Genomic DNA, 23570 nt, shown 5'->3' on the forward strand with positions numbered 1-23570 from the left:
CTGTGGAACATCCTCCAAGCTCTCAGAGCACCACCCAAGATCATAGCCCTGTTCAAGCTGCTCTACAGCAACGCAGAGAGCTGTGTCCGTATCAACGGCATTGACTCCGACTGGTTTGCTATCTCCAGCGGCGTTCGCCAAGGCTGCGTGGCTGCTCCCGACCTTTTTAATTGCATCATCGACCATCTGATGTTCAGGGTTAGTGAGCGCATCCCCGGAGTGTCTTTCGGCAACTACCACCTGACTGACCTGGAGTATGCTGACGACACCATCATTCTCAGCACTTCCTACAGCCAGCTGAGAGACGCTCTGGGCATTTACAGCGAAGAGGCAGCGCGGCTTGGCCTGCAAGTGAGTTGGACGAAAACCAAGTTCATGTATGTCGGTGATGGACCAGATCCACCTCCCATCCAAATTGGTAGCGACATTGTAGAGCCTGTCAAGAGCTTTGTATATCTGGGGTCCATGGTGACAGACAATGGGGACCTAAAACCAGAGATTCTCCGCAGAAGAGCCCTGGCAGCATCTGCTCTGCAGTCTCTCTGGAAACCACTCTGGCGGCACCAGACCATCGCACGCAAGACGAAGCTCCGCATTTACAACCTCGCCGTACTCCCTATCCTGCTTTATGGCTCCGAAACATGGCCCCTGAACGACACCCTGGCCACAAGAATCGATGGTTTTGATAGCAGGGCTCTCAGAACCATCGAGAACATCAGGTGGCCCCAGCGAGTCTCCAATAAAGAGCTCAGAGCCCGCACGTGCCAGCCCCAAGCATCTTCCTTGGTCGCACAACGCCGCACCCGCTGGTTTGGCCATGTCCTTCGTCTACCATCAGACCATCCGACACGAGCCATTCTCCAGTTTGACCCAAAGGCCGCAGGCTGGAGACGACCACGAGGGAAACCCCGCACTCGATGGCTCGACGTCGTTGCGGGCGACCTCCAACAACACGGAGTTGCCGTAGAGGATGCAGAACAGCTGGCACAAGACCGCCAGCATTGGAAAAACCTGGTTCATCTGGTCGGCTCAACGCACAGGGACGGGACCCCCCGACCTTCGCTGGAGCAATAAGGAAGGAAGGAAATTCCGGACTATAAGCCGCTACTTTTTTCCCAAATGTTCAGCCCTGCGGCTTATTCAGTGAAGCGGCTAATTTATGGAATTTTTCTAACGGCCACTGGCCACCAGCGGCGCAGGAGTTTAAAAGGTAAGATTAAGACCAGTAGAATATATGCGCCAAGAACGACCTCAATCTCTAAATTTTAGCATATATTTTCTGTAAGGTTGAGGTGCGTTCCAACACTTTGGAAGATGACCTTAATGGCGATAGTTATGAGTAAGACGTTTAAGACGAATTACCTTGTGGGGGGGATTTTTTAAGGGTTATTGTTCTATCTTCTTTATTCATTATCCAGTTCATAATACGCTTCAAAGCCTAGGAGCCGGGACACTTACTCTCAGCCAAAAGGCCAAGCTAAGGTCCTAGCCTCAAAGCCTTGCTGCGATCATTGCGAATGCACCGTTCCATACCAGAACATCCTGATTTTTGGTTTGAACAACTTTATTGACACTAATAACAGAAAACAATCATGACGATGCTCATTCACATCTATGGGAAGCTCTTTTTTTACAGGAATGATCAATACATTGCGAGCGTGATCATACTAGCTTGATGGTACCTTTCAAAGGCACGGTTTGGGATGAAAGTTATATTATTATTATTAAAGCTTTGAAAACTCTCTCGGTGTACCGTCTTTCTTCGTAAATATGTGTAACCATGTATAATATGTATTTGCAACTGTATATTTTTGTAATGTATTTATTTTAGAGATTTATTCTCTTATGTGTTCTACGGACTAATCAAAAATAAGGGGCGGAGCAAAAGCGGGCTGATGGAAAATGTGGTAAAGCTGAGTTACCGGTAGATCTGTCTGTTGTCGCATCGGACAATAGTGTATGTATATTTTTCTCACCCTTAACTTTGGAAATATACATTTTGTTTCCTTGGATTACTTTCAACGGGACCCCGACTTTACAAGTCTGCATCATACCTTAAGTACGGGTATCATTTACTATTTGTGATGTATACCGTGATCCTGGCATTACTGAGTACTTTAATTGATGGAGATGGAATATGTATTAATGCATGAACGGAGATGGAATAAGAGCTTGCTCTGTCCACTCCACGCATCGGCCCGGTATTGCAGTACCTCCGGGAACGGTGCATTCGCAATGATCGCAACAAGGCTTTAGGGCTAGGACCTTAGCTTGGCCTTTTGGCTGAGAGTAAGTTTCCCGGCTCCTAGGCTTTGTAGCGTATTATGAACTGACCGTTAACGGATAATGAATAATGAATAACGAAGATAGATAAATAACCCTTAAAAACCCCAAACCCCTGAAGTTACAATTGTGGAACATACAGCCTGACCCGGGTGAGTTAAACTTGTAATCGTGTTGCAAGCTTTACTGCAGGCGCCCGCGGCTTGCACCCATTGCACCTTGTACATTGCTGCCGCTTGCGTAAGTACAAAAGTGTCAATTTACCCCAAAAGTAGTGGGTGCGGCTTATAATCAGGTGCACTCTATAATCCGGAATTTACGGTATATCTGAAGAATATCAAATCATTTCCCCTACACACCTGTGTACAACAGAGGGGAGTGGGCAGTGCCAAAAGCATGTGTCTTTGTGTACCTCCAAAATGACTGGTGTTGACCAAGTACTTCCATATAGTCCAGACAGATACCCGGATTTTTAATAGTTACAGTTAAGACACAAATGACTGATATCACTTTTACATACAATCTTTTGCAAATAAAAGACAGCCAACTTGCTCCAATTGGACCAGTATTTCATCTGTCCATTACAATAGTTTTGATTTTATCACAAATTTTCCGCAGTATATTCCGTAAGCTTCCAAACATTGCTCCCCCCAAAAATAATCTTTTCGCAAATTGTAAAACAGTTACAAAAAACGCTGTGCCGAACATTCCTCCCATATAAATGAGGCCAGCTATCGTGATGAAACAGATTATCGCAGCTCTGCATTTATAACAAACACGAGCCTGCAAACAATGGCAGTGTAATTATGAACCGTGAATTGAAATTTAGATACACATCACAAGCTCTGTTGAAATTGTCAACATTCGTGCGAACGGGACGGATATAGTTCTCTGCTTTGTACACACTATTTCTTCTGAATACTTTAATCCAAGTGAACATAGGAGACGTCGTCCCTTATTAGCATCCGACTGATTTATATTTATATAATATCAGAGAAAACAGTGGAGGGTTTTTGAGTATTAGAGTCCCCACTGGGCAAGATATTGTTGTGTTGATGAATGCCACTGAAATCAGGAATCGCATTAAGCATGCAAACTTTATTCCTTATGTTTCAAAGCTAATCTTTCCTCGCCGAATACTATCAAATAAAGTAAATAAAGGTAACATAAATTAATTAAACCCCTCCAAAAATGTGACATTAAATAGAAGTAGAAACTGTTTCACAGGTAAAAATATTACCATTATTGCTATGGTATGAAAGCCCTGTCACAGCCATGACCGCCCGTTTTTGTTTTATTTTGTGTTTTTGCCGCGGACATGATTTACACACCCTTATCCTTAAGACATTCTCCATTAAATTAGCGGAATATGTATACCTTCGTTTCGTCAGGACTACATTTTCCTTTGATTTTCCATCTTGTTTTCTGGACCACTTATCAAGCCACACTTCAAAATGGATGTGGATTCGTCAAATGAACAAAAACATTTTCTGACACTGATTAAATAAAAAACTAAAGGACCACTCTTTACATATAGTCTTTAAGTAGAAACATTCACGGGAAAAATATCAGAATGTGTGCACAGATGAGTAAAAAATAAAATTGAACTAAATAATTACAAATGGGAAAAAAAATATCAATTTTTTAACTTTATAAGAACAGTTTTTCAGCAGAAAACATATTACGATTATTTCTAGACTATTGGATTATACTATTTTTATATAAGTTAAAATATCCGTCCAAATTAATAAGAATATGTGCACGGATAAGTAAAAAGGATACAAGCTCAGAATTTAAATAGATTGCAATCGAAGCCTGTACCAGACAAAAATGGGACATTTTGGTTGGGATTTTTGGTAGAATTTAGTGAAAATAATGATAAAAATGAAAAAAAAAAAAAAAAAAACAACACATATTTCCGGAAGTTGAGAAACGGTAATCATTTAACAAAAGAAAATAGATAACAACTAAAACATCTTGAACAAAAAGGAGAAATAAGTAGAACTGGGAAAAAAATGTTGGAACCCAAAAAAAAAAAAATATTTGAATTGGTCAAAATTTTCAAAAACATTTTAACAAGGTGACAATTACTCAAAATTAGTGGACATTGACTCCAATCTAAAAAGTAAAACACAAACTATTTTTTTATCATAATTTTTATTTCTATCCCTTCATTAATTACTTGACTACACGTTTTCATTTAGCAATTAAAACTAATATACCGTCACTTCTATTCTAAAAGAGTCTTATCTCCATTTTTTTTCGTATAAACAGAATGTTTACATAAAAAATCAGTCTTATCAGTGAGATAAGCCATTTTAAATTTTGTCGCCACAACATCATGATATTCACAAAATGTATACATAATAGATTTACATTTGTTTCTGTTAAAAGAGATAAGCTCTAAAACATGATTCAATTACTTCTTTTATCTCGTGTTCTTGTTTTTTCATTAAAAGACAACGCTTAGGTCATTTCAATTAATCACCAAGTTCACCCTGACCAAGCAAGTCATTGACTAATGGCCCAAAACTTAAAAACAAACCGTTCCAGTGACCCAAGGGACAGCTGGTGAGAGCATAATGATCTTTTTTTTCCCCTCGTTCTTTTCTTGTTTTATTGGTTTTGTGTTTGTGTGTGTGATGGGGCTTATTATGGAAGAAAACTAATAGAAAACTGCTCATAAACATGATAATTAGAATATGTTTAGTTGAACTTCTTGATTGGTAGTTTAGAGCATTGACCTCAATTTCATTTTGTCAATATAGAAGTATTCTTTATTATGATACCTAAGACAGTAATACAGTGGAAGGCTCAAATTAGATAGTATCCTCCAAAAAGTAATAATCTGAAAACACATTTTCCACTAGAAATGGACATTAAAAAATATGTTGCAGTTCTCTCATCATCATCAGACCGTTTTGTTACTCAAGTTGAATAAAACTGTGATTCGGATATTCTTTTAACTGGATTTCTGATATCCCTTTGTCGCCAAAATTTCTCCACAGACACAGGTGGCTATTTTCTCAGTCAATCATTCATCAGTATTCAATAAAAAAGCCATCTCATTATAGTTCATTGTCCAAAAACCTTTTTTTACTTGAATATAGCATAATTCGTCAGTTCAACAGACAAATCAAACATCTTACAGTAACAGATGGTCATGGACATAATTGTAATTTTTGTCATTTTCGTTAGTAGAAACGAATCGATTTGATTAACATCTTAATGTTCTGTCAGACTTTGGAAAAGCTTTCACGTCTCTTCACGATGTGACTCGTCACTGATATATGTCATGACGCATATCATTGGAAAACGTGAACGTGAAAAACGTACTCATTACATCAACATCACGATCAGTGTTAAACAAAATACCAGACAACGCGAGTATAGCTTACCAATAACGTGCTATGCATGTCAGCTGATTCTCCACAAACATGGTCTCGTTACATTCACACCAGTCTAGTAAATGCAACCGTGTAAAATATTTACTCCAAAACTCATGATGATACCGACAGATAGAAACATCTGAGTAAAAGCATTTTTGCATCGTTTGATGATCCTTGTTGTGATCCAATTGTCTCGCCTCATAATTTGCTTTTAAAGTAGACAAACTCATAGGCTGATTTTCAATGTGGCCATAGGCCTCCGACCTTTTGTTTGACACCGCTCTTGACCAAATGCATTGTGATTTCTGGATTTTTCTTTTCAGTTTATCCCTCTCACAGTGGACATGCGCCTACAATTAACATTTCAGACCCCTCCATGATTCCCAAGTGGGAGAAATAGAAAAATAGCAGGGTGGTCAAATACGTATCTTCTTCGCTGTATTAGTACACAAAACCATGATTTTCTCAGGCCTCCTAAATCGTGGTCTAAGAGGGCTAGAATACATACATAAATGTGAATTTCCCTTCGGGGATGAATAAAGTATCTATCTATCTATCTATCTATCTATCTATCTATCTATCTATCTATCTATCTATCTATCTATCTATCTATCTATCTATCTATCTATCTATCTATCTATCTATCTATCTATCTATCTATCTATCTATCTATCTATCTATCTATCTATCTATCTATCTATCTATCTATCTATCTATCTATCTATCTATCTATCTGTCTGTCTGTCTATCTATCTATCTATCTATCTATCTATCTATCTATCTATCTATCTATCTATCTATCTATCTATCTATCTATCTATCTATCTATCTATCTATCTATCTATCTATCTATCTATCTATCTATCTATCTATCTATCTATCGATCCTACATCATACCTGATTCCAAAGATAATGATGGCATATGAATAAAGAGCCAGCAAGAATCAGATGAGGGTACCCGTCCAAATGTTAGTACTGTACCTAATCTTTGTATGAAATACGCATACTCTATTTTGTGATTTATCACTGGTGTAATTTACTTGGAGGCAATAAACAGACTGTTGCCAATATCCTGATTATGTAATTCTATGTAAACGCTTACACAAACCTGACATAAATACGATGGTTGAGTTAGTCCTTTCAATTTTTTGATTACTCGTGCATGTATAAGCATTCAAATAATTTGATGGCTTGTGCCTTTTTCCATCATGCGGCCTATTTTGATGGCGCAAAGCACTGTGGGGCTGGTAGTAGCGAAACAAATCAAACATGCACGCCCCGATTTTATCCAGTAAGAATACCTCATTTCTGTTTTTTGTCATGTGCACCATTTTTTTTAGTTTATCTCCCTGGAGAGAAAAATGCCAAAGTGTGTCCATCCATATGTAGTGAGAGTCTATGTTTCTGTCAAGTCCCATACAAGTGCACCTAGAAAAAAAGGAGACCTAGCGATATGGCTTTCTTTTAGAGGACAGAGGAAACATTCAGAATTTGTTTGCTGAATTTGTTGAATGACATGAATGTCCCAAAAGTGAGTACACCCCTCACATTTCTGCAGGGATTCCATCATTTAATTGAAAAACACTGGTGAAACATCGCTTTTACACGATGAACGGTGTATAAAACTTCTGTATCAGTGTACAGACGCTCCCCTACTTACCATTCGACTTACGAAAAATGGTATATACGAACATTTTTTTCGGGATGTCGAAAAATATTGCTGTGGGCAGTGTCTGAAAAAACGTCTGCCCGCACGCCCAGGGCGTGCATCTTTTTTGTCGGGCGTACAACTTACAAAACGTCTCCGCCCGGGTGACCGACAACTTTTATCTGGAAATTTCGGTTCGTTTGGTAATTTGCATACTCAGCAGCCGATCAGAAGCCTGCATCGACTAACTTTGTGCTTCCTGACTTTCCCGGGCGTTATAAGGTCGTGCATTTGCATATTGTTTTCCAAAGTAGACACACAGAGAAATGGATAAGTCGTTAGGAATTGAGCCGCAACCTCAGCCCTAGAAGAAATATTCAAAAGAAGCTAATAAAATTGATGACGCTACAAAATGTAAATGTACATTAAAAGCATAGTGGACAGAGGAGTTCACGTGACCTACAGCAGACGACGCAACGCAAATATGCATGAATGAAGATGAGCAAATACAGGTACATACCGATGGCGGATGGAAAACAGCGATGTTATATACATGCAATGAATGTTATTAGTAGATTTATAATGAACTTAATTTTAAAGTGTTGTTCTGTTATATATTCTGAATAACAATCCTTAATACTTTGCAACAATGTTTTTCTTTTTTTTTTCTTTTTTTTCTTGCGATTAGTTGTCTTATAGTGTTTCAAGTTGTGAAGACAACTTTTCAGAGTTTTCTGCCCTGGTGTCCGGCAACTTTTTGTCATGAGTTTCAGACACTGCTTTAAGTTATATTTTGTAGTGTGTGCACCTTTTTCCATGTACAGGACATTACTGTAGTGCTTCTTTTTCGCCGTGTGGCGCTGTGAGAGGTCGCCCAGCATCCACCCGAAGAAAAAATCTGGCTTCTACCTCCTAGTTCGTGTGTAAATATGCTATGTGTACTTTATGAGTACCGGCCAAGAACTTTGATGTTTTTATTGGTTGATATATCTTGTACCAATTCAATATAGGTGGTATAAAGTGTAAAGATGAGGTGAGCTGTTTCTTTTGAAATGAAAGCTGAATCTGAAAGCTTGTTGTGGTTGAGAAAATGGTTTGATTTTTTATGTCCACGCTCTACCACGGAGGAAGACCTTTTGAAGCCCATCTTCTAAGGGTAATTTAAACTCAACTTTATTTATGTTCATAGAGCATATTGTTTTATGAAATGTTAATTTTTTTTAACACAAAACAATACAGGTTACTTATACAAGCCTTAAACATACTTATATAAACAATAAACATAAATTCCATAAAAAACATAGCACTGAAGCAACTTACGAACAAATTCAATTTATGAACTATCGTCCGGAGTCAATCTCATTCGTAAGTAGGGCAGCGTCTGTAAATGTATCTTTCTCCTCAAAAACATAAAAATATAGCCTTTATTATCTAAACCACTGGGAAACAAAGTGAGTACACCTTTAAGTAAAGGTTCCTGAAGTTCAATATTTTGTGTGGCATCAACACTTTCATTCTCATGGTCATGGATGTCACCAGAGCCTCACAAATAGCCACTGGCACGCTAGTCCACTCCTCCATGAAAACATGACTAAGCTGGTGGATCTTGAATATATTTTGCTTCTCCACCTTCCGCTTGAGAATGCCCCAAAGATGTTCTTTTCGATTTAGATCTGGAGACATGCTTGACCAGTGCATCTCCTTTACCCATAGTCCCTTTAGAAAAGCTTTGGTAATCCCTGAAGTGTATTTGGGGTCATTGACAGACTGGAACATTGCCCTGCGACTCAGGTTCGGAGGGAGGTATTTCACAGTACATGCTTGAGTTTGTGTTTTCTTTAATGGTATGCAACTCCCCAATACCAGTTGCACTAATGCAACCCCAAACCATGACATTACCCAAAACAATAAAATATTATTTGTCTCATTAGACCACAGGATAGCTTTAAAGTAAACCATGGCCTTCGTTTACATACAGTACTTATTTTCATTGTGTCAAAATGATGTTCTATTTAACATTTTAATAAAATTTGCATGGAACCTCATTTATTCTTTTATTTCTTCTGAGAATGAACCGACACTCATGCAGCTGCAATACATTATCTCCAGTTGACTATTCCTGCAAGCGGAAACATGTTCATTTAGTGAGAGGGCAGGCTACTAGGTGGATTTTCAGAGTTTGCAGGGGCTCAGGGATCCGTTAACCACGGTAAACAGATTACAGTGGTTTCGCTATGTTTAACATATGTAAAACAACTTTAAAGCCCCAGTGTGTAATATTTGACCACTAGGTAGAACTGTTGTCTAATGCAAATGACACCCAGTGGCACAGCAACAGGACGACTTTGGGTATGTATTCCATTGGTATTATAGTTTATGTATGTTTGCCTAGTATTCAAATCACTGTTTCTTTTTTTAGTGAAAGGATTTTTTTTACACTAGGGGGCACTAACTATTACACACTGTCCCTTTAAGTATTATATTATTTCTGTGGTGTGATGTAGCGGGTGTCATCTTGCGTTTGCAGGGCATTATCACTATCTACTGTCCAGGAGTGTAATTGATTCTCAGTTATTAATGTTTTCTTAGCAATGTTTTGCCAAGGCAAAGGTCCTGTGAAAAGAGGCTCACGACCCACTTTTGGGTCCCGCCCCACAAATTGAGAAACCCTGCTTTAATATGGGTCAAATTTTAAATGCAGATCTATGTTTATTTGTGTAATGACGTCATTCCTGCTTTGTCCTTGTAATTTGACTTTTTAGCAAAGGCTATGTACATCTTTTAGGGACATAAACAATTCATTCGGATTTCTCCAAATACTCAAATTCTGATCTCAGTAGGACTATTGCCAGCACGTAAACATACTGAATGTTTTCCTCAAATTATAAAAGCCAAAATAAAAGGTGTCGAAATCTATTTTGGCTCGCTACAGTCTATGCATAATTTGAATTCTCATCACACCCAGTAATAAGCAACACTGTTCCGATGATGGACGCTCGTCGAATACCCAAGGCGACGGCTTGGTGGTACACGAGAGCTGACGCAGAGGCTGCGAGTGAGGGTGGTGGGCGGCTTTTGTCTGCTGAATATTCTTTCCACTTTTGTTGCCGTGTTATGACCGTTCTAATGAGATCTGTAGAGAGTTGCTTCTGTCGCGCCTCGCCTCGCAAATCCACTGCGGGCTCGTCCTCGGACACGTCCACTCGGGTGGATGGATGGACGCATTCGTTCCGCATAAAATGACATCAGTGACTGGATTGTTTTTTTTTTTCTTTTTTTTTTTCTCTTCTAGACTTATTTTTCTGTGTTTGCTTCACATATGATTCATGCTCTTGTGTCAGGGTATTGTGAAGCTATTCAGTTTCCTCGGGGGAAAGTAGGATATGATTATTTTTTTATTTTTAGGTGTTCTGTAAAAATAATATCCCAAGTCATGTATCCGCAATGGGCAGCATGACGGCTGAGTAGTTAAAAACGCCGTCAAAGATACAGCAAAATGCTACCACTTTTTACCTATATGGTTTCATCATAACCAACTGAAAGTTAGGTGGGGCTTTACATATTTAAGCATTACTCACAAACACACTACAACAGGATATCCACCTTTAACTCTTTCAGTGCTAGACGTTTGTTTCTGAGACGGGAATTGTGGGTGCAATTTTTGTCATCTCGACTCATTTCTGAAGGCCTATAAAAAATGTTCTGCAGGTGTAGGACAAAAGAAAGCTTGAGCCCTCATCTTTCATCAGAAAAAAGGAATCTTCTACCTTTCATCCAAGGTGTCATAAACAACAGTCAACATTGCTAAGTGTCTAAAAATGATTACTTCCAAAAAATCTAATCTATAAATATAAATCTATAATTTTAAGAATGAAATGAAATGAAATGATTTGCATTTATATAGCGCTTTTAAAGTGAAGACTTAGCGCTTAACAGTCTGCTTCACATTTCCCAACAGCGGCCGTGTAAGGCGCTAACCTGCATATTGGAGGTATTAGGGGTTCAGTATCTTACCCAAGGACACTTCGACATGTAACACAGAGGAGCTAGGATTCGAACTGCGATCTCTTGATCCCAAGACGAGAGCTCTACCTCCTGAGCCACTGCTGCCCTAGAAGAACTTTCATTTCGGTGCTTTTATATATGTTTGTTACCTACAATATCTAAATGTCCATAAACACAAGGGACACATGTTTGAAAAATTGTATTGCAAAAACGCTGAACTTATGCATGAACGATACATTACATTTGCAAAAAACTTGTCAGCCCCTTATGTTTCCGGTGAAAGTGATCACATGATTCTGGTCACATAACGAACGCCAACCTGTACTAAATTTCATTTCATCTACGTACCGACGCCAACGGAAGCAATTTGTCGCCTTTTTTTAGACAAAAATACTGCTTTACAGCATCAAGAGTCTCTACTTATATATAGGAATTTATCACCAGACTGCACATACTCGGCATATGAGCTGGCTGCCATAACGTGTCATATCGAGGACACAAGAACAAAACTAAGGACTAAGTGCTGACAAAGATCTGATCAAAGCCACTCCTATCATTGAATATACTTATATAATTCTCAAAAGTTAGATGCTAATGGAAGAGATAAGACAAAGCTTTTGGTTTCCATCCAACCATCCATCCATTATCTGCACAGCTTATCCTCAGTAGGGTGCTGGAGCCTATCCCAGCTTTTTTCGGGCAGTGGAAAACCCTGACCTGGTTGGCAGCCAGTTGCAAAGCACACGGAGACAGACAACTCGCTCGCTCATTCACACCTAGGGACAATTTGGATCAGCAGTTAACCTGACACGCATGTTTTGGGAGTGTGGGAGGAAACGGGAGTGCCTGGAGGAAACCCATGGAAGAATGGGGAGAACATGCAAACTCCACACATGAAGGTTGGTAGTTAGATTTAAACCCATGACCTTAGAACTGTGCCACAGACCTGCCAACCACTAAGCTGACATGCTACCCCAGCCTTTAGTATAAATAAAATAATAAAAAAAACAGGTAAATATTTGGGTGTTTTGGCACTTAGGGATTCTCCTGCTGTAAACTCATGTATACATTATGGCAATGAATATGTTAACCACTTCCTACATTTCTTCAAAATGTCAGTGCAAAACAGAAGAGTTTGACCCACTTCCTTCCAAATCTCCGAAATTCAGAGTCAACCAACGTCCCACCCAACACCCCTGCCGCATAAAATGAGTCCACATAATCACTCATTACGATGCGTTCTGACTTCCCCTGCTCTCATCAGTCTATTCTTTAGATGAAAAGAGGTGTGGGGAATGAAGAATGTGGTGGACCGCTTACAAAAAAGAAGCCCTGCATATTCTTTTGTGAGAGGGAACTCAATTAAGAGGTCCCACGTGGACCCTTTAAATCCTTATGAACAACGCAGATGATGAAAGAGGAAGAGGTTATAAATATTTCAGGTAATTTTGTTATCTATTCATCCATTCTTTTCACATCCAGAGTTGGCAGTCTCGCTCATTATCGCTCAGCCTGATTGTTCTACATTGGCATTTGAAGAGAAACAAGACAAAATAAACAGCAGTCTTACTACGGTTTTAAGTTTTGACGTCAACATATGTCAGTTTTGTTTATTTAAGTTATTGTCTGACGGGTGTTTGCATAAAAGAAGATAAACACATATCAGTCCAAGCAGTTGAACTTTTTTTCCAAAACTATCTTTTTTATCTAAATCATCCCTCAAAAGTTTTTTTCTCTGAGTGAATTGCATTTTTAATGGATCAATATTGAATGTATCACTGCTTTCATTAAAACATGATCTGTAAAATGCATTTTTGGACAAGAAACAGGGTTTTTTTCTCCTTCACTGAAAAAATAAAATACTGTATATCGATATTGTATCGACCCTTGTTCACTTTGGTTTATAACTTTTTTATTTATTTTTAATTGTGCAGGTAATGTTTTTTAAGAGATAAAAATATTGTGAACGGGGTTGATTATCTGTTTGTAGCAACATGTCATGCATGCATTTATGTTTCACAATGCTTTTTGTATACAAAATGTACTATAATTAATAACTTGAAGGGTTTACAATCATTGAACCTGAATAAAATGCGTTTCACTTATTATTTTGTATTTTATATACATTTTTGGTGACACACATGCTCAACTTTATATCTCATCTCATCTCATAAGCAGGCACCGCTTATGCTCAGTAGGGTCACGGGGGTGCTGGAGCCCATCCCAGCTATCACCGGGCAGTGGGCAGGGGACACCCTGAACTAGTTGCTAGCCAATTGCAGCGCACACATGGACAGAAAACTCGCTCGCACATTCACACCTAGGGACAATTTGGAAATGCATGTCTTTGGAAATGTGGGAGGAAACCGGAGTGCCCAGAGAAAACCCATGCAAGCACGGGAAGAACATACAAACTCTGCACAGTAAGTCCGGTAGCTGGATTTGAACCCACACAGGAGGTTCCCAAGAACCCATAGAACTGTGCCGCACACGCTCTAACCACTGCGCCGCCGTGTTTTGTATATTATACATATATTAATTATTTCATTATCTTTTTTTAATCCATATAAACATACAACTTACAACCTGCTCAACTTATATCAACCCATACGGCCATAATATTGTTTTGCTGACAGACCCTCACTGTTTTCAGCAAATCCTTGTTTTTTTTCCCAATGGAGGCTCTTTCTTTCTAAGTTCAATATACAGCACAGCAACAGGTGGCAGCCCGGCAACATGTACGACAATTTTGGCAGACAGCTTGAACAGCAACCTACCTCTACACTCAGTACTTAGACAATGTATCAGCAGCTTATGGTGGCATTGTAATAGATGTATGCTTGGTCTTGAATAATCCTGATTGTAAATAGGATGTTACTTGCACTCTTAAGTGTAGTGAATATATTTGATAACTCCTGGAAGGAGAATTTCCAACTAATAAGCATCAAGCTTTCAGTGAACTCAAATTCTTCAATGCCGTATGTGTCCCCTATAGTTTGTTAGACAGCATGTGGATGATCCCACAAAGAACTGTGAGAATCACTCGCTGCATACAAAAGAGAGATTCTCAGTTAAAACACAAGTTTGCAGAATACTGACTTGCATTCAAAAAATGCTATCCGCTCTGTAAAATGTTGTAAAACCAGACTCCAAAAAATGCATTGAGGGCAATGAGCCATGCAGTAAGGATAAAGTGAGTAAAACAATGCTTCTGAGGCCAGGAACCAGGGGCATTGACATCATAGGTGTAACTACCGTAGTTGAATTGTTTGTGAAAAATAAAATGAGGTTCACCGCAGCAGCATGTTTACGATCTGTAAAAAAATATATGAAAAAAAAAAGGCTGAATCTTGCTCTATACGACAAGACTCGGAACATTTCTCTGCCACAATTACCTGAAAAAACACACATTAAATCAAGGCTGGAAGAAAATAACGGCTCGCACGGATCACGAGACGGACAATTCGCATGGCGAGCGCCGGGCGTGGATTCGCGTCCACAAACGTTTGGCGCTAAGTGCTGCTGTTTAACAGCCCCGCAGATTCAGTGTGTGTGTCTATGTGTAGCATGTGACACACAACTGTATTTACTGCTTAATAAAATTGCAATGTCTTCATAAAAGCAGTGCGCGCGGCACGGAAAGTCATCTCCAAAAGGCCGTGGTGTGTAAAATTGGATTTTCCATAGAAGCTACCGAGGGAAACGCTTGTTGATGGAGGCTGATGCACACCATTGTCAGAGTGGGTTATATACACACATATATATAAATATATATATATATATATATATATATATATATATATATATATATATATATATATATATATATATATATATATATATATATATATATATATATATATATATATATATATATATATATATATATATATATATATATATATATATATATGTTATACATATATATATATATATATATATATATATATATATATATATATATATATATATATATATATATATATATATATATATATATATATATATATATATATATATATATATATATATATATATATATATATATGTTATATATATATATATATATATGTTATACATATATATATATATATATATATATATATATATGTTATGTATATATATATATATGTTATACATATATATATATATATGTTATATATATATATGTAACTCGTACTGAATGGATCTTAAGCATGTCATTGTTGTCAAAAACCTTAAAAGCTGAGAGAACAGTGGCTTTGTTGATTTTCTTTTAAATCATCCTGTGCCATAACATGTAAATACATGTTCAGAAACATTGTCCCTGAACGCCAAAACGTAAAAATACATTATAAAGGGTTTGGAGTAGCTCAGAATGTATGAAAAATCACCATGAGAAGACAAGAATGGCTTTGATCACATCTTTGTTTACACATGGAGGAAGCCCCACTTTCTAATGTTGCTTCCTGTACTATACAAATGAGAGTGTGTGGGCGGCCCCATGTGGTGAACAGGCATACTGAAACACTGTGGTGAGAAAACTGAGTTGATTCCATTAAAAAAAGATGATCAACTCCAAGTGTCAACGTACGGTCAGAGAGGGATGACGTTGCATGCATGTTCGCAGGAACACCATCGCCCGAGAGAACACAATCGCCATGGCAACTGAAATTGTATGATCAATTTACTGTAAAAATTGGGCACTGAATTTATTGGAAAGTTCATGCATCCTTCGTGTATAGTTCAAGCTTCAGATCATTGTTCTTGCAATACAATGTTAATTTGCAAGCTAAGTGCCATTGTATTTATGGAAACCATTGCTTGTATTTGAGGTATCACAAATATCCGAAACGATACTAAAAGCTAGAAATGATGAGGGTTCAAACATTCTTTTGATATAACCTATGCCCATAAAGCTATTAAGCCATTTTCTGCAGGCCTTCAAACATGAGTCAAAATGACAAAACCTGCCTGACACAGGCTCTTCCCATTTGAGAAAAACGTCTGACATTGAATGAGTTAACAGTAAGGCTTTGCAGTTCATTGAACATGTGGCCATGCTATTTAAGAGTTAAATGAAGAGAAAGGAACGCTCTTTTGGCCTGGCACAAAGAAGATTAGAAGCTAATTGGGCCGCAAGTGGAGGGAATACGGCTTTGCAACGTCATGGAATGAAGCTGTCAGTCAACGTGGCACAATGAGCGTGATTAAGAAGATTCAAAATGTACCATGGTGCATTTTTTGTACATTTTTTCCTGGTTATTAACTTAATCACTGAAAGCCTACTCAAACAGATAATTTGACTATGACATATATCAGCGTTGTTGGTATTGAATGTGTTAAAAAACATATTTTGATTTATTACTTGTAAGATTTTACAGTACTTGAGAGCACATATTTACCATGCAAAAAGGAGAACGTTAAAGCAGAAATAGTGAGATTGAGAGAAAGACAGACTGACATGAAAGAGAACAAGAGAGAGCCATAATGAAAAATAGAAGGACATATAACGAGATACAGAAAGCGGGTGAAAGAAAGAGTGAAACAAAGTGAGGGAGAAAGAGAGAAAGAGATAGAGAGAGAGAGAGAGAGAGAGAGAGAGAGAGAGAGAGAGAGAGAGAGGAACACAAATATAGTGGTGAAGATAAATATATAGAAAGTGATGGACCGTGAGAGACAAAACGATAAATGGAGAAAAAGAGAAACACAAACTAGAAAGAACACAGATAAAGAAGAAAAAAATGAAGAGAGAGAGGGATTAATAAAGTGTGAAAAACAGGGAGCTAGAGAGAGAAGCAGAGAGAAAGAAGGGAAGACAAAGATAAACATAAATATAAATATAAATAGAAGGAGAGGGAAGGGCAGCAAAAAAGTGAAACAGGGAAACACAAAGAGAGAGAGAGAAATAGAGAGAGAGAGAGAGAGAGAGAGAGAGAGAGAATGAGAAAATACAGGTGTGAAAGAGGATATATAAAGGCGGAGAGAGACAGAGAGAGAAGGAAAGATGAACAGAAAGATAAGGAGGAACAGAGAGAAATAACAAAAAGAGGGAGAGAAACAGACACAGACAAGAATATTACAAGATGACAAGTAGGCAAATGTCTTGCATTAAAAGCATGTCAATGAGGCTGTTTGCGAAGGGGGAAAAAAATGCCCTCCATCATCACTAAGCAATATTAAAGTAACCGCAAATAACATCGGAGAAGCTTATTTATCCTGGCGAGCGTCCGCGCACCCCAAGGCCTTAAACAAAGCGCTTAATAGCAAACAAGTGCCATCTTTTTTTATTCCGTCTCTCCGAGCAGCTAAAAAAAGGAGCTGACCAGCGGCCTGGGGCGGTTGTTAGCGTCAATGTTAACTTAAGACATTGTGTCACAGGGCCGCTGAGAGGGGCGGAATGAGGGTGTCGCATCAATTAAGGCCTACCCGAAATAACCGACGTCGTTAAGCGGGCCGGGCTCTGTCTTGGGCGCAGGTTTTATCCGCGGCGACACAAGACGCAACACAATGACGACAATTAGCGAGCTATTTATGCCGTAATGAGCAATAAGTAGCTCATTAGATTGTAGCCTGCTAGGACAAAATGTCGTACAGCCTGATTGAAAAGTCTTTTGCATGGCCGGGGAAATGTTGTGTTTTTAAAATTGTTTCAGAATCAAGGATGATTTTGTCAACAGACAATAATGCCAAGGGAGAAAAACGCACAGCTCATAATGGAATTGAGAACCGCTACCACTTGTCTATCAATGGCAGAATCCAGGAGCTCAAAGACTTGGTGGCAGGAACGGGGGCCAAACTTCCACATTCAGTCAGCCTTTTTGAGGAAAGCTATCGACGTCATCCGTTACTTGCAACAATCCAATCAGAAGCTTAAGAAGGAGAACCTGGCGCTTAAAATGGCAGCCCCAAAAAACAAGTCTCTTAAGGACCTGGTTGCCATGGAGGTGGACATTTCAGGTGATGTGAAGATGGAACTACCAACACTACCCACATCAGATGTGGGCTCGCCTTCTTTGTTCTTGCACATTATTATTATTGTGTTTCTTAACGGGTGGAAAATAAAGTTTTAAATCATCAAAATAACCATCCATCCATTATCTGCACCGCTTATCCGTATTAGGGTCACGGGGGTGCTTGAGCCCCTCCAGGCCAGTGTTCCCTCTAAACTGCGCGCGTGCGCAATCGCTCACTGCCTGCATATTCCCAGCGCACAAGAAAATCTATCCAGCGCAATGTTCCCTCTAAGCTGCGTGTGTGAGTTTTTAGAGTTTTTCGAGATCCGGCTTCTTTAGCTCGGCTCACTAAAAGGAACCGGCTCTTTCGGGTCCTAAAGGACTCTTAATGTTGTTTTTGCTTCTTTCATCCCTATATGACCAAATATAATGTAAAATTATTCACAAAATGACTTAAAGGAAGGGGGGAATAGAACAAAAAAGGAAAAAAATACCAAAATGAAAAAGTAGTGAAAGTTGAAAACAAAAGAAACAAAAGGAAGAGAAAAAAGAAGGAAAAATTCAGAAAAAAGCCAGAAAAAAATGAAAATAAATAAACAAAGGAAACAAAGTAAACAGAGAACAAGAAGAAAAAGTAACAGCTAGGAATAAAAAAAAAAGACAATAAGATTTTTTTAAAAAGGATTAAAAAAAAAGAAAAAAACGGAAAAAAGAAAAAGTTTGTGTTGCATTCAAATAATTTCCAATCATACCAAGTCAATCTTGTTGCCGACATTGTACTTCCACAAAAAATGTGATTAAATATAGTTGTGTATCGTGCAACCGACTAAATAGGCCACCAAAAATTTTAGTATTATGCGACAAAGATACCAGGTAATAAAATAAATGGAAATCTTGTGAAAGAATTGTTGTAAAAACAAATGACGTTTGTAGGCCATACAACCTTTGCAATAATCAAATCATTCAAAAGTGAAAACAATTTTTGCAATGCCGGAATCTCAGCAAATGTAAAGTGATGTCAAGTTTTGGACATGTTTGTTAATGAATTAGTTCCCACACTTGGGATTGCTGTTGCTGACTGATTTTTCAAGTGTTGCTCGCCAACTTTGTGTGAACGCTCAGACCCGTGGAAAATTAGAGGGAACATTACTCCCAGCCATCTTCGGGCAATGGGAAGGGGACACCTTGAACGGGTTGCCAGCAAGTCACAGGGTATCATCGTCATAATATTGGTAATTATTCGTTCCCAGGGGACAATATCCATTTTTAAATTCCCTCGTAATGTGGGCTCGGTCCCTCAAAAGGAGTGAACCCACTTGCTACACCCAATGACAGTTTGAAGTTGTGTTTCAAAGAAAGGCAGAGTGACAGGATCCTTCACCGGAGGAGACGCACTTAAATGTAAAACAGAAACCCTGTGTTCAAAATAGGACTGAAGCAGCTCCAGCATGATGAGCCTTCGCTCTTATCATCTGCCAAAAAGCCGTGTCGTCTTTTTTCTTTCTTTCGTAAAAGGCGACGGTCCTTGGCAAAGACTCACGGAGGCGCCTTCTTATTTCGGGAGCCTGTTGAGCGCCTTGGAGATAAGAAGCACGCGGCGATTATGCAGAATTATGCATGCTCGCCAGCTACCTGGCCAGATTGTACGCGTTCAAAAGATCCAAGCCAGCCTTTGACCTCCGACGTAGACATGTAGAATTCCGTTTCATGTGATTGTTTGACATAACGCCGTGTGATCGGCTCTTGTGGACCACACGGAACTTCGCCAGCCGTCTTTCCTTGCTGGGGGAACACTTCAAAGATGGAAGGAAAAATCGTCATGCATCATTTAAAATAGGATAAGAGTCGTGTGGTTTACAATTAGGTTCAGGGGGATTTGGGAAGGAGAGGTCTGGGTTGATCATTTAAAATGTTCTGAAGAAGAAACCTAAAAGACTGAAAAGTCCCACTCACCTAACAAAGAACCACAGCAACGAGGTTTGGGGAAAGAGAAATATTCTCAAAAATAACTTGAAAAGACATAAAGTACCCATTCATCCCTTTTAGACTGTTATCGATGTACTCATTGACGCATTTCTCTCAAACCAAAAGTGCAATTTTTTCCAGCTTGATTCATTTTTGAATGGCTACCCGGAATTTAGATCTGTAGCTGTGTGGGACATATAAAAAAAAAAGGATCTCAAGCAATGTTTCCTCTATGGTGCGCGTGTGCGCAATCGCGCACTGCCCGCACACTCTCAGCGCACAAGAAAATCTATCCAGCGCAATGTTCCCTCTGAAGTGCGGGTGTGCGCAATTGCGCACTACCCAGAGCTTTTCCACGCACAAGATAATCTAGCCAGCACACAAAAATCGAAATTGCTAATTAAGAAATGAATTACGTCAAAGTTACAGTGCATGAAGGTACGGGTTACCCTGATGTTGCGTTCTAAATGCGGTATTTGGAAGTCAAGGTAGAAGTAGAACGAAGTCAAGTCAGTAGAGATTTTCGAGAACCGGCTTCCTTGGCTCGGCTCACTAAACGGCTCTTGAGGTTGTTTTTGCTTCTTTAATCCCTACATTACCAAATATTATGTAAAATTGTGCACAAAATGACTTAAAGGAAGGGGGGATAGAAGAAAAAAAAATACCATAATGAAAAAGTAGTGAACATTTGAGAAAAAAAGAAACAAAAGGAAGAGAAAAAAGAAGGAAACATTCAGAAAAAAGCCTGGAAAAAAAAAAGAAACAAAGGAAAAAAAAGTAAATATAGAAAAAAAGCAGCTTGGAAAAAATAAACACAACGAGATTTTTTTTAAAGGAATTTAAAAATAGTAGAAAAAAAACAGGGAAAAAGAAGAAAAAGTTTGTGTTGCATTCAAATAATTTCCAATTATACCAAGTCAATCTTGTTGCCAACATTGTACTTCCACTAAAACATGTGATTAAATACATCTCTGTATCGTGCAACCGACAAAATAAGCCCCCAAAAATTTTAGTATTATGCGACAAAAGATACCAGAAAAAAAAAGAAATGGAAATCTTGTGAAATAATTGTTGTAAAAACAAACGACGTTTGTATGCTGGACAACCTTTGCAATAATACATTAGTCAATTCATAATAATAATAATAATAATAATAATTTCCTTTGTTTTGTCATTCTTTGTAACAATGTACACAGAACGAAATGTCGATACATCTGACCCGTTGTAGCGAGTCGATGCAGCCGCAGCCAGAGGGCGCCGCCATTATACCAATTAGGTATGTCTCGGTCGAGGCGCGAACCAGCAACCTCCCAGTCTCAAAGCGGGCACACTACCATCTAGGCTACTAAGCTGGTATTCATTCAAAAGTGAAAAATAATTTTGCTTTGCCGGAAACTCAGCAAAATGTAACGTGATGTCAGGTTTGATAATGACTTGGTTGCCACAGTTGGGATTGCTGTTGCTCACTGTTGTTTCAAGCGTTGCTCACCGACTTTGTGTGAACGCCCAGACCCGTGGAAAATTAGAATGAACATTGATCTCAAGTAGAACTTCAGTGCAAATTTCTTTTGCATTTGTGATACCTCAAAATTCTAAAGAAAAATGCCATCCATAGACAAAAGGGCACTTTGCTTGCAAAATAAAGTTTTCTGACAAGAACACATCCATGAATGACGCATGAACTTTGATTGTAATTGGACCCGCTGCTAGCAGTAAGGCCATCCATTGTGACATGTCTAAAGTGTGCATTAAAGTGACAAGACATGGGAGCTTGGGCCATATACTTTCAGCATCAAGCTCCCAATTGTCTGCCCTAACTATGAGATGTGCGTTCTTTGTGCTAATAAAAATTTACTTCTATGTGATTGTATCCACATGTATTTAGGTTTTTTTTTTGTTTGTTTTCAAAATCATCACCAACATATTTAAAGATTAATCCAGATTGTGATGAATTTGCACACTATCATGTTTAACAAAGTTCACCAATAACAATAAGAATAGTAATACAGTTGATAATGATAATTACAAACAGGGATGGGTAGGGTTACTTTAACTGTATTACTTTCAATTACTTTTGAATTACTCCAATACCAAATATGCTAATAAAAGACAAAATAAACTAAATATATGAATAGAATTACTAAAGGCTTGGGGAGTAACGGAATACATGTAACGGCAAAAATGATGTTGGCAAGCTGTTTGGATTTAATTTTATTTTGTTTTATGTTAGTTTTGCTGGAGTTCAAAGAGATCAAAGCCAGGAGAGAAAGCTTACCATGCGTTGTGAGTCATCATTTTATTCATATTTTGTTTCTTTTGTCTTTTATTAGCATATTTGGTATTAGAGTAATCCAAAAGTAATTGAAAGTAATCCAGTTAAAGTAACCCTACCCAACCCTGATTACAACAACAATAACAACATCACCAAAAATAGTAGTCATGATATTAATTGTAATAATTATATTAACAAGCTTATTTATAGGCTTGGCATTTCTATTGACTGTATACGGATTCTGCTCAGACATTATTTGGACACCGATAATAACAATGATAATAATAATAATACAATAATAATAGTCACATACCAGTTATAAAAATAATAATAAAAATTATAGAATAATGATAATTACACCGACATAATTATTAGTTTTTTTTTTTCTATCTATTAATTATATGATGCTACTGATTAGAAGTAAAGGTAGCTGAATATCATTTATACACCAATAATATTGACAATGACGAAATAGTGATAATTACAGTTATGTTAATGATAATTACAATATTGATGCTAATAATAGCAAGGTTAATTATTTGCTCAAACCATGAAAATTCTATATAATTAAGACCCCATTTTCTTCCTCTCTGTACTTAGACAATATTGTTTTTGTACCTAGATTCAAACAGGTGAATATTAGGACATTGTTATAGCTCATCCTGTAATTTGTTCTAATGTTTCACTCCACATACAGACACACAAATACTTCTCATGGCAGTTCTCACCATTTTGATCTTGAAGTCGCTAAATCCCCTTTGCAAGAAACGTAGAGTGCCTGATTTTCTTAGTGACGTGATCGAAAAATTCTGGAAACCATAGCGATCACGTTCCTGCGGCCATGGGCGAAACATTGTCCCTCTGTGCCCTAACAATTTTGTAACAATTGTCATTAAATAAAATATGATTCCATACATGTCAGTCACCAGCATCAATAAAGTACTCTGCATGTGTAATCGCTGCGTCCCGTGTGTTTCCAGAATATGCGGGCACATTGGTTGGCTGATAACATTGACTTAAACTCTAGATTAATGGATACAACTGTGGGATCCACAATATATAAAAGTTGACAC

General features: G+C 38.2%; 1 pseudogene; it reads left to right on the forward strand.

Moving 5' to 3' along the window:
• Nucleotides 1-2104: 2104 nt before the first annotated feature.
• Nucleotides 2105-2235, forward strand: LOC148367132 (U2 spliceosomal RNA; annotated as a pseudogene).
• The last annotated feature ends 21335 nt before the right edge of the window (nucleotides 2236-23570 follow it).

This window comes from Urocampus carinirostris, chromosome 4 (genome assembly GCF_059441175.1).
Source record: "Urocampus carinirostris isolate Australia breed hairy pipefish chromosome 4, RoL_Ucar_1.0, whole genome shotgun sequence".
Taxonomy (NCBI): Eukaryota; Metazoa; Chordata; class Actinopteri; order Syngnathiformes; family Syngnathidae; genus Urocampus; species Urocampus carinirostris.